The sequence below is a fragment of the Cryptomeria japonica genome, chromosome 5 (genome assembly GCF_030272615.1).
Source record: "Cryptomeria japonica chromosome 5, Sugi_1.0, whole genome shotgun sequence".
NCBI lineage: Eukaryota > Viridiplantae > Streptophyta > Pinopsida > Cupressales > Cupressaceae > Cryptomeria > Cryptomeria japonica.
The window spans coordinates 219,395,280-219,409,037 of NC_081409.1; positions in this window are offsets into that span (position 1 = coordinate 219,395,280).

The following is a 13,758-nucleotide window of genomic DNA, read 5'->3' on the forward strand; positions in this document are numbered from 1 at the left end:
GAAGAAGGAGAAGATTATGGAGAAACCTTTGCACCAGTAGCAAGACTGGAAGGTGTCAGAACTTTACTTGCATTTGCAGCTCATAAGAAGTTCAAGGTATATCAGATGGATGTCAAGTCTGCATTTTTGAATGGGATATTGGAAGAAGAGGTTTATATAGAGTAGCTTGATGGTTATGCATTGACAAATTAGGAATACATGGTATGAAAATTGCATAAAACTTTGTATGGATTAAAGTAGGCACCCAGAGCATGGTATGAACATCTTCATACTCATCTGATGAAGATAGGATTTGCTAGAACTAGTGATGACAACAAAATTTATCTCAAATTTGAAGGAGATGAAATATTGGTCAGTGAAGTATTTTTTTATGACATTATATTTGGAGGTAATGATGACATGAATAATTATTTTGCAAATGAAATGAAGAATGAGTTTGAGATGTCATTAGTAGGGGAGATAAAAAAATTCATAGGCTCATAGATACAATAGATGAAGAATGGTATTTTCATTACTCAATCCAAGTATGTGAAAGAAGTTTTAAAAACTTTTGGTATGAGTGACTATAAACTAGTTGGAACCACAATGGTTATAGGTTGTAAGTTGTCCAAGGAAGATGCATCTAAGTCTGTAGATGAAAAGGAATAAAGATCAATGATTGAAAAATTACAGTCGACCAGATATTGCCCATGCAGCTGGTATTGTTGCTAGATTTTAGAAGAATCCAAAGGAAGCACATCTGATGGCAACCAAGAGAATTTTTAGATATCTGAAAGGTACTATTGACTATGGGTTATGTTATCCATATGGAGGAAATTTTGACTTGAAGGCATACACAAATGCTGATTGGGTAGGAAATATTGATGACTGAAAGAGTACTACCGGTGGAGCATTCTTTCTAAGAGGAAGCCTAGTTTCATGGAGTAGTAAAAAGAAGAGTTGTGCTTCACAATCTACTGCTGAAGTTGAGTATGTAGCAGCTTACATGAATTGCACACAAGCTATGTGGATGAGGCACATTTTGGAAGGTTTGAAGATGAAAATCTCAAAACCATTAAAGATTTTGTGTGATAATACAAGTGCAATAAACATTTCTAAAAATCCTATTTTGCACGCAAGGACTAAGCACATTAAATTGAAGTATCACTTCTTGAGGGAAAAATTTCAATGTAAAGATGTTATCTTGGAGCATGTTTCTACAAAGGAGAAGCTGGCAGATATCTTTACCAAACCTCTGCCTAAGATCACTTTCGAGTATCTTAGAAGTCAATTGGGGGTTGTCCCTCTTCATGAAGTTAGCTGAGCATGATGTTGATTGCATCAGTCCCTGAATTACTTGTAGAATCTTACATGGATTGATGAAGAAGTGGATGTATTCCATAGGGGGATCATCAAGTTGTAGTCTGATGTTGATGCACAGTGAAAGCAAAATTACATGTTTTTACCTTCACTTTGGCATTGATGTCAAAGGGGGAGAAGAATTATGTGATTGAGGACAAGAATTATGTGTCGGATCAGGTGAACCAGCGTCAGGCTGAAGATAGACAAACCAAGGTGAATACTTGGTAATGTAAACTAGCAAGGTGAATACTTGGTAATGTAAACCAAGATTCCTATTCACCAATCTCAATAGTAATCAGAGGCGTTGATATTTGTATTGCCATCAATGCCAAAGGGGGAGATTGTTGGTATTTTTAGTTTATTGGCATTTTGCATAGAGATTGCATTAATGATATGTTGTCATTGATGTCAATTGAACAAGTAATGGTATTTATGTTATTGTTGATATTGTTGTTTTTTATATTGGCTAGTAACTGGTAAGAAGAGATTTGTGAAAGATGTTGTAAACCGGTATTTTAAGTTTGTAAGTTGAATCGGTAAACTGGTGTAAAAGGGTTAAACCTTTCTATGCAATGTAACCGGTAAACCCTATCAGTTGTTAAACCCTAACTAATCAAGTTTGTTGGTTTATAATCTAATGAGCGGTAATGATGGAGACACATGTGATCACTACATGAGGATAAGTTCAAATTATTTTGGTGCATTTGTTTATTTTCTAGGGAAGGAGCAAAGTGAATTGCATCTAATGTACAACGTGTGATGAGTTACAAACTCTGATGAAGTAGTGATCATGGAGTGGTTGGAATTTTCTTGAAGAATGTGAAGAGATTGTTATGATTTCTAAATGGTCAAGATTGTACTGACTTGTTTGTAATCTCAATGATGAGAATTAGGTTTTAGTTGTGTTACCGTCCTAATTGATTTGTATTTAAGGTCGATGAAGTTGTTTGTAAAAGTTGTTGGCAAGATTGGCAGAAACCTATTGAGTGTGTAGTTGCCTAACTGGTGAATGGATCTGCACTTTGAGTGAAGGCAGATTGAAGCTTAAAAGGATCTGAACAAGAAAATGAGTGCTATTTAGATAGATCAAGAAAACCTATTGTTTTCTAACAATTACAGTAGAAGTGAAATCCCTTAACCGGGTAAGCTCTAACAAGCTTGGTTACTAATTAAATCCTCTAACAAGGTGGTCCATTAACTTGGATTCTTAAATCCTCCAGCGAGGACTTATTGTAAAGCTTTAATGGGCTTGGCTCCTAGCAGGGTGAACTTCAAAATTGTTCAGATAGCTATCCTTGTGAGTCTCATCTCACCATGGTTTTTACCTATTTGGGTTTTCCATGTATAAACATTTGTGTCAAGTGGTGAATGTTTTTGTGGTTATGATCTTATTTGTTCATTTGATTAACTTATGATAAGGCATGCTAACCGGAAGCATTGAGAGATGAATATGTTGAGTTATGATTAAGCATTGCTGATGTTTACAAGATTGAAATTGTTTACTAGTAAGTAGTCATAACAGTCAAACTGGTTGATGTCAAGTATTCTTATGAATATTGATCTTGACTAAGATATGTTTGGTTTGTGTGATTGAATTTGAGTTTCGGAAATTTGTATCAGTTTTTCAGTATACTGATTCACCCTGCCCTCTCAATATTCTACTGGATACTTATTCTTTCATCATACCATCATTATCACCTCATTTACTCTTCCCATCATAAGGCTTATATGCCAGTTTCTACTACTGAAAAATTGTCCTATTAGAAATATCTATACATCTTTTCATCTCTTCATTATTTATCATACCATATTGTTCCAAAAGTGCAACTTCCTTAATTTCCTTATCCCTCTTGATAGCATCAAGTCTCCTAGCTTCAAGTTTATTGTATAGAGATAAACGCATCTCTTTCAAAATTTCAACTAATGCCTTCTTATAGACATCTATATATAATAAAATAGCTTCCTCTAACTCATTTTGCTCACTCTCTTCAAAAACTTCATAATATTTTGATAAATTATTTAATATCCCATCTTTTTTCACTTCATCAATAATTTTAGCACAAGTCATTGTTGTCTAACCAGATCTGGTATCATCACCCTTCTACTTTTTGCTTGTTGTTGCCAGTGTGACTGGTTTCCTCTTCTGCATAGGCTTCCTTACTGGTGGTGGAGGTGCAGTAGGCTGAGCTGCCTTTTGTTACTCTACTAGTGGTTTTACCACATCCTTCCTTTGCACCCTTTTGAAAGCCAGAGGCTCATTATCCTCAGGGTCAGAGTCAGAAGTGATTGGGGAAATGTGAACTTGTGGCTTCTTCACTTCTTCAGTAGCAACCTCTGTCAGTTTGATTGCCTGTTTAGATTTAGAACCTAGCTGAGTGTCTATCTTTTAAATCACATTTTGCACATATGCAAACATTTTATCAATTTTCTTCTCTCTCCTTTTTCTATTGAAACTTGTTTTTACTTCAAGAGCCTTTTCTCCTATTGTATTGAAGTGCTCTATTTTATCATCCAATGGGGCCTATAACAACATCTTTGCATAAAGATCAAAAATACTATCATCTACCTCATATCCTAGCTTAGTGATCCAGATTTGCCTGGGTTCAATTGCTTCCATGAGTGTTTCATCAGTTTTCACCATGAAACATATGTCAGTGGAATACTTCTCCACAATATTCTTAGAGATTCTTTCCCTTTACCTCATGTTCTCTTAAAATTTCTTGAAGTAACCCCAAAGCTTCTCATATCTACCAGTACCAAGACTGGTGATAACCATTTTGGTTTGCATACCTACCCTTATGTCATGAGCCCATTGCTTCTTTCCTAATCCAAGTAGCTCATTCAAGAAATAAATCATCAAATAGAAAATTAAGTTTCCATATCTAAATGTGCCTTTCTTGGTTCCTTTGATCTTTTTAAGGTTTAACATTAACTCACTCCTCATCCATTCACATAAGTCATACTTCACATTATTTCTTTACATTTGACATGTGGCATGAATGCATGAACTTGCAACAAAATTCAAGAGATTTGATTGAGTTACCTTATATCTTATGATAATGCTTGCAAATTTTATGTTTGAGTCAGTGATTGTGCTTATCCTCATTGATCTGTTATCCGGTGTGGATCTAGTGAGTTTTTGAACCTCTGTGTTGCAAATTTTATTACCAGGTTCTTGTCCAACCATAGGTAAGTTGGTGACATCTTGTATAGCTTCCTTTGTGATCATGTAGGGTCTGTCTAACCAAACGAATTCATTGTGAACCCTGCTCAGGATGTATCTGATAACTTCATCCTTGAATTCCAATAAATATAGAATACTGGTTAACCCTAGATCCTCAATTGCCTTAAATTTTGGTTTAATCATTCCAGTGTCTCCCAGTATCACTAATTGATACATGTTTTTGATGTATTCGATGCCCAGATCCTCAAGAGTGCAGTGAATGTATGTCCTCACATCTTCAACATAGATTACTCTATGAGGATCCCTAGAAATTGCTCTCGCAGAGTCTTCCTTTTTAGCAATTTCGGGAACCTCCTTAAAGACTGGCCTTAACCTATCCTTAACTTCGACGATTATTGGATTTGCAATGAAAGTAGGAGTGGAAGATCCAGATGCCATTTCAAAAAATACCTAAGTGAATGTTGGTCAAAGAGTGCTTCAGATAACTGCTCAAAATCCTTTCTTAATGCTTTTCTCACTCTTAGTTATCCTTTACTTCGCTCTGATTGCTTGAATGCTTGGTGAGTGAAAATGAATTCACTTACCCTCTTTTATTCATGAAAAACCCTAATTTTTGTCATTAATGCTTCACCAACAACCCTACGAATGTAGTTAAGTGTTAGGGTAACCTTCATCTATGATAAAAATAGCTCTCCAGATTTCTTTCCAAATCTCCTCAGATCTCTTTTGGGGTAATATGCAAAATTTAGCAGTGACTTCGCCAACCCCTAAGGCTTTTGCCTTAGTTACCGGTAGAGGATTACCCTGTTCTACCAATGGATAAACCGGTATAGATCCATCTCCACTTTGTTCTTTAGATTTTATAACTTATCTCTTGGTGTGATCTTGTTGTATTTCATCTACCTTTTGTTTTCCTCTCATTGTCTTTATCATTATCAGCCGGTTGAGTCTTGCTTCTGTAATACTTAGCAATATGACCTATTTTGTTGCATGCATAACATGTAAAATTGTTCTTCTGAATTGCTTTGACATATATGGTGTTATTATTATTTCTTGACCTACAATGGCTAGCAAAAATGTCCAAACTTTCCACATGATTGACATTTAACATTCATTCTCCAGTCTTCTGATTTATGACCATATTTCTTGTAGTTTGTGCATTGATCGGGAACATAATTGTAGTTTTGATTTACCTTATTTGTACAATGTTTAGTCATGTGCCCAAATTTATTGCAAACAAAACATCTACCATTGAATTTATAAGCATTAGAATGCTTTATCGATTTCCTCTATTCTGATGAGTTCTGCATACCGGTTGTCTAATCCTCATTAGTAGTACTGGAGATTTCACCTTGTACAAATCCAAGTCCTCTAAAATCATCAATATGTCTTTGTCTTTTCAGTAAGTCATCCAATTGTGCAGCATTGGGCCTAAAATTTTCTTTATATTTGCTTGCAGTAGTTAGATCATCTCTCAGAGTAGTTATTTGCCTTTCAAGTTCTTGTTCATTGTTCCAGGAGTGTGCCAAATCAGTTCTCAATAGATTATTCTCATAAGTCAATCTTCCAAATTCATCAAACTTGTTCTTCAAAGATAAAGTAAGACTATCTTCCTTCTTCTTTTTGTCCTCAATATCTTTTGATAACCTCATGGTTAGATCTTGCATTTCATTCTTCATGAGCATATTTGCTTGACTTAGTTTCTGACATTGTTCCTTAAGAGAATTCTTCTCCTCATCATCCAGTTGTTGCAAAGGTTCTTTTCTTTTGGCTTGAGCAAATGACAACCTTTCTTGTAGAATAGAAATGGGTGAACTCACAATAATGGTTCCCACTTTTTTGCCACTTTTGACACTGAGATGTACATTTTTAAAATAATCTTCAACTTCCGAGAACTATAACTTTTAAAATATTAAAAATTTGAAGATGATGTAAATTAGTGATTTCTAGAATTTTATTTGTAGATTCTATATACATTTTTTTCAAATTTTTTTGAAGGATTTTTAAAAAAAATTTCCATCTCCCTCGAAAAGTAGTTTTTTACAACAAACTACATTTTTTAAGAGTGATGTGCCTCCCGAAATGCATAACTTTTTTTTTCTATAAATGATAAAAACTCAATTCTTTTGAATTTTGGTTTGTAACATCAATATCCAGGGCTTGCATTTGGTTTTATAGTGATATGTTCAATATTTTTCATTTTATAAAGTTTTGAAGTCCGACTAGTCATAATTCAAACATAGGTTTACATTTGAACACATAACTTGTTCTATATAAATCGAAATTCAATTTTATTTTTTTTGTTAGAAGGAAGACATCAATACCAGGGGCATAGATATTTTTCAGAATTTTTTTGAATTAGTTTCTTATTTTTCCCAATGCGTTGAACAAAGAAGTTCATGTTTGGTGAAAAAACCAATTTTCCATAAAATTAAAAAAACAAGAACATAATAAATTCAAAATATAACAAAATTATACTCATTGGAAAGCTTGCTTCGAGTACTACCATCTAATATTTTTGGGTTATCAAGATTATTTCACTCGTTCTTTGAACCAGAGCTCTGAAGTCATTAATTCTTCAAAACTTTGAAATTTTTTGGGAGAAACCTTTAATTTGAGGGTTCGAATGAACACCAGTTCGAGCGAATTGGGTTCGCTCGAACCCGAAATGGTTCGAGCGAACCCCCATTCACTCGAACCAATGAGCTCGATTTTGGCACGCACATTTTTGTAACTGTCATGTTCGAGCGAACCCAACAATTTTTAACTGTCGGCTTTCGTTCAAACTTTGGCCGATGCATTTTTTGTTTTTTTTTTCATTTGTGGAGTCGTATAAATGTCCATAATTTTTTTTCATTTTTTATCACACAAATGATTAAAATAATTCGCATTTTTGGATGAGAGAAGACATTTGAAAATTATTTTGAAGGCAATAATTTGAAGGTTTTTTGTAAAAGCATGGGGAACAAGAAGAGAAGGCAAAATAAGACTTCAAGGAATTATTCTCCCGAAACGGAAGAAAGATATCAAGAACAAAGAAGACAAAGATATCATGATGCAAGTATGTATTTTTAATTTTATTTCTATTTAATTTAATATGTATTACGTATCAATTAATTAGAACTCAATATTTTTTATCTTATATTTTTAATGAAAATTAATTTAAAAAATCTTAATTAAATTAATTGGAAATAATAGGATTAAAAATAATTTTGTTTTAATTGGAAAGCATAATTAATTTGAGATAATAAATGTGTATTTGCAAATTTCAAATTCCATCAACTTGCTTGTTGTGTAATTGCATTTTTCTCCTATATAATTAAGTTCATTTATAATAGATAAGACCTATTAAGTCATAAAATTAATAAGACCTATTATGTCATAATTTCTAGGTTCTAAATTATATATATTGAATATTTAATCTACATGTACAAGTAATTTTATGTGATAGGTCCTTTAATATCACATAATATATCTGTCTTAAGGGTAGTTAAGTATATTAATTGTGAAATGTTTTTTCAAATGTGGTCATATTGATTTTAATAATAAGGCCTATTAGGACTATTACATTGATTATAGGTCTTAAATGTGACATAAATTTATAACCTATTAAACATGTTGAATAATTTAGGTGAACTATTTATATTCAACTTCATGTACATGCAAAAAGATTTCAGATTAGGAGGTCTATTATGCAATAATAGGTCTTAAATATACACACATGTGACAAATTATAGTCCACCTACATTATGGTCCATAACAAATTAATATGAGGTCACCTAAGTTATCGTATGCATGCATCAAAATATTTGTACTTTTAATTTTCAAAATTGGAATTTCTAATTTATCAAAATTTTATTTTATGTGTTAAATTAGTGCTCAAAATTAGAGATTGAACTTTAATCCTAACCTGAGAATAAATTGAACTTTAAACCTAAACAGGTAATTTAATTAGAGTTATAACAATAAGGTCCTGAAAGTAATTAAATTTAATAAACCAAATTGAATGGGCTAATTTTAACATATAAAGCTTTAAGCCAAATTCACCCCTATTCTTAATCCTAATTGAATAATCTCTGATTAATTCAAGAACCTTACACAAACTCTTAAATTATGTGCAGAACGGGCAAACGAACCTGTTGAAGAACACAATATAGTTGATGAACATAGGGAGGAGATTGTCCAAGTTGAACCAATGGAGACCTTTGAAGGAGAGGGGTCAGGCTCCTTACCTCCTACCACTGATATGGATGAGCATATTGTGGATCTAGCTAAACAGGTGAAGAGAAATATTTCTTATAAAAATTTAGATCATTTACTTGAAATGGATGTGGATGAGTTGAAACGTCTCAGTGAAGAACCTAGACATACTAAAAGGAGGTCAATGAATAAAAGTGGAAAAGAAATAATGTCTCATTTCAACAATCTTGATACTACACTAGAAAAAGCTCAATTGTTATCAATTGTACTTACTCATAAAGACTTAAAAGATCCAATGAAAATGTTGGGTTATAGATCCAACAAGTCAAAAGAGGAAATCTTCTCAGCTACAAAAATCTATTGTTGATAATGTTAAGAAAGGTTTGGTGAACATTGGTAAAAAATCTCGAAAACTAGATAAGACCATTTCAAGAAGAGTGATGTTGACATCTTTAGTAAATGAAAGATTGCCTCAAAAAAGACAAATCTCTTCACTGTCATCTGAGTTTGGTTTTAGTAGAAGGACAATATCTAGATATGTTAAAAGGAGAAAGATTTTGGATGATACTACCTCAGAAGGGAATTGGGCAATTATGTGTAGAGCTCCTCATTCTGATAGACTTGAAGATGTTGTTAGGAACTTTGTGACAAGTTTTTGGAATGATAATACTCGCCCTTCATCAAATAGTAGAGATGTTATCAAGCAAAGGATTGGTCCTGATCGTTATGATCTCCATGTACAACATTGGATAGACACAACAAAACATGAATTGTATGTATTGTTTACTAAAGCAAACCCTCATATAAAGATTGGACAAACCATGTTTGAATGGTTAAGGCCATATTATGTGAAGTTAAACAAAGTTTTCAAAACTTGTTGTTTTCGTTATCACATCGAATTTGAATTGTACTATCAGGTGTTTCGAAAGATTAGAGAAGATAATGATGGTTATGAAAATGCTCCTCCTAAATGAACAAGTCAATTCATAGCATCCATCTTATGTGATAAATCAGATGATAATGCAACTGGTCAAATAAATTGCATAAGAGGAATTTGTGGAACATGCGGGGACTTGGCTAAATTGCCTTTGAGAGGTGAAGATACTGACATGAGGAAGATGGTAAATTGCAAGAGTTACAAGTACAAAAAATGTGAAAATTTTTTTGGAAAGGAATCTACAAGGCTAGATTATGTAGAAGAGGAAATACCTATTGGAACATTTATGGAAAATTTTCGTAAGTTGATAAAACCATACATATGCCATGGTTTTCTTGCCAAGTGGCAAGCAGAACAATTTAAAAGATTAAGAGACACTTTCCCACTTGGAACTATTCTATCTATAGTTGACTTCGCAGAGAATTACTCTTTTGCACATCAAAAAGAGATTCAATCAGAGTATTACTTTTCAAAGCAAATCACTATTTTCGTGCATGTGTGTTATCAACATGCACAGATGAATTTGGATGGTGTTGATAGTACATTTGAAAATTGTGTCATTAAGAAAGAGTACCACTTCTATATTAGTGATGATAAGGAGCATGACACACTTTTTGTACAACATTGCTTTAAGAAGGTTATTGAATATTTGAAAGATAGAGGCATAACAATAGTTAAACATTTTGTTTGGTCTGATGGATGTGCGACACAATTCAAATCTTTGAGGCCATTTTATGCACTATGTAGATATCATCAAAATGACAAAATACCACATGTTTGGAGTTTTTTTGAGAGTGGTCATGGAAAGGGTGAACATGATGGTGCATGAGCTTGTATCAAACGTGCTCTAAGAAAGCATCAAATAAAGTACACAGGAGAATGTATAGAAAATGCACATGATGTTGTTGAATGGTGTAAGAAACACTTTGAGCAACCTAATTATCCTGGGGAATCATCATCGAGAACATACAAGCCCATTCCATATAGAGTGTTTTGGGAGATAATCGGTACGTGTTCTCTTTTAGTATTTTATTTAATTTTTTTTAATTTAACAACTTGATCTACATGTACATTTTGCAGATGTGGATAGAAAATCAATGCATGGATGCAAGAGTGTGGAGAGGACAAGATCTTTGCATTATGTCATGAGTATAGATAGTCACCCATGGACATTATACACTAGGGATTATTCATGTTTTTGTTCTGAATGCATTTTCAAAAACTATGTTGATTGCAAGAATCAAGAGCTTGGATATGTTAGTGATTGGAAAATGGTGCCACTAGATGTTTCTAACACATACGAGGATTCAAATGAGGATGAAAACTTTGAAGACATTCCTTTGATTTCTGGTAATTACGATCATATTTCAGGATTGATTAAAAAAGGTACATACATGACGTACACATGTAAACATTTCCTTAAAAATGACATATAACTTAGAATTTATTTAACTTGTGTCAAATTGTAGGAAATATTTTTGCAGTCATAGCAGAAGATGGAAATATAGAAGGTGTTAGTTATTATTTATTGCGTTGCACAAAAGAGAGAAAGAAGTTATCAAAATCTGAGATGAGTGATGGAATGTCATTTCCCATAGGTTTGAGTTCTGATTTGAATATGTACATGTACAAATTGCTTATGTGAAATTTTTTAATTTCTCACATTTCTTATATACATGTACATGTAGGATCAATTGTAGTGCAAGGGACATATTTCAAGCAAGTTAAAATTGTTCAACATGGGATTCATTTCATTGAATACCAAATTGACAACAAGGTATATCAGTATAGTCACTTGGTCATTGTTGTTGGCCTAATTCTTCAAACAGTTCCACGTCAAGGGTGGTCTCAAAAGTGGAGACTAGATAGTGAAGATCATGACAAAATATTAAGTGTTATTGAAGAGCGTTGTGAACCACTTGATGTGGTATGAACTATATATACATTTAGTAATCCACATGAATTGAATTTTAATGTAAGTTCAAGATAAATTCTAGATCTCAAGTAACCTGGTTTGAAACTAAAGGATAAATATTTTTTAAGTTTATTTATACATTATATCAAATTAGGATGTATTTAAATGTGCATGTTTAATTGTATGTAATTGTATTTGTATTTAATTAAAAAATGCATATTTAAATTAGAATGTAATATGTACATTTGTAAAATTGATATTTAATATGGAATTAGGACATGTACATGTTGTGAACCATTCAATACATGACCTATTAAGTTCAGTTTGTTCATTTCATACATACTCTTTTGTTTGAAAATCTTGAAACATGTATAATCATACATACTCTTTTACATTTGAAAATCATTTCATGTATTTAAATCTAATCTAATCAAACATGTATAAATCTAATTAATACAATCAAGATAAATTCTAGATCTCAAGTAACTTGAACATTTGAAACTAAAGGATAAATATTTTTTAAGTTTATTTATACATTATATCAAATTAGGATGTATTTAAATGTGCATGTTTAATTATATGTAATTGTATTTGTATTTAATTAAAAAATGCATATTTAAATTAGAATGTAATATGTACATTTGTAAAATTGATATTTAATAATATGGAATTAGGACATGTAAATGTTGTGAACTATTTAACTACAATATACATATCTAGAAGCTCACATACCTACAATATACATACCATGTGAACTATTCAATACATGACCTATTAAGTTTAGTTTGTTCATTTCATACATACTTTTGTTTGAAAATCAAACATGTATTTAAATCTAATCTAATCAAACATGTATAAATCTAATATAATCAAACATATATAATCTGATCAAACACAAACCAGGTATAAAGTATAATCTAGAGTCTAAACTTCATTGTACATGCATGAAATATACAATCTAATCAAACATGTATTTAAATCTAATTTAATCAAACATCATGTATAAATCTAGAATATAATCAAACATGTATAAATCTAATATAATCAAACATGTATAAAACTTATAAAGTATAATGTAGAGTCTAAACTCCATGTATAAAGTATAAAGTATAATCTAGAGTCAAACACAGACCAGGTATAAAGTATAATCTAGAGTCTAAACTCCATATACGTGCATGAATATAAATAATATGAAAGTATATAAAAAGATAAATGTAAATGAGCTATAAAGTCTGGAGCAAATCAATAGGGATCATGTCGGCTATGAACTGAGTGACCATCTGAGGGGGAGTCTTGCAAAAGTAGAATTTATTTAAATATTAAATATAATATATCTATCTCTCTAGATGTGCATGTATATCAAATATATGTACCAAAAACCATAACTAACCTGTACACTAACAACATCTAAAGAATCTCTCCTACGCACATGCTCAGAGCTCAAGGAAGGAGTGACATGAGCTAACTGTCAATTTAAGGATTAGTCCACAATCAATTTAAATGATCTACAAATTAAAACTCAGAACTCAAGATTATTTATTAAACATGATCTATATATATATATAGATTTATCAGGTACAAATTTTCAACATGTATACATATCTTCTAAAAATTTAAATGCACATGTACATGTACATACCTGTGTATCACCTGGAGTAGGCTGTATAGTCTAATCCTATCCCGTGATCATATCAACAACATCACTCGTGCCTGCATATCTCTCTCTAGCTGTACATATCACTGAGGAGTGCAAGGGGCTAACTAGATGAGTGGGCATTGTGGATGAAGTGTTTGACTATAGTAGCATGTCCATAAATCTAGTTTGGCTCAAATCTCTCAGCTGATCCTCAAATGAGTCCAAACCCTCATCTGTGATATGTACCTGATCAGCTCGTATCTCCTCCTCAAATGAATCCAACCGGCCCTCATTTGTGATATGGAGTTGATCAGCTCGTAGCTCCTCCTCTACAGCAACAGAGTGATCTGTAGGTGGGTCAGTGCCTGGAGCATGCGTAGAGTGATTAGAATGCTATGACTGCCTTGGGGTATGCATCGATGCCACTGTAGCCTTACCATCTCTGAGAATCTCCTCTCTAACATCACCCAATGGTATCCCAAGTCGAGATGAAATAAAACTATAAGCATGTAATAGGTCCTCGGCTAAATACTATGACATCTATA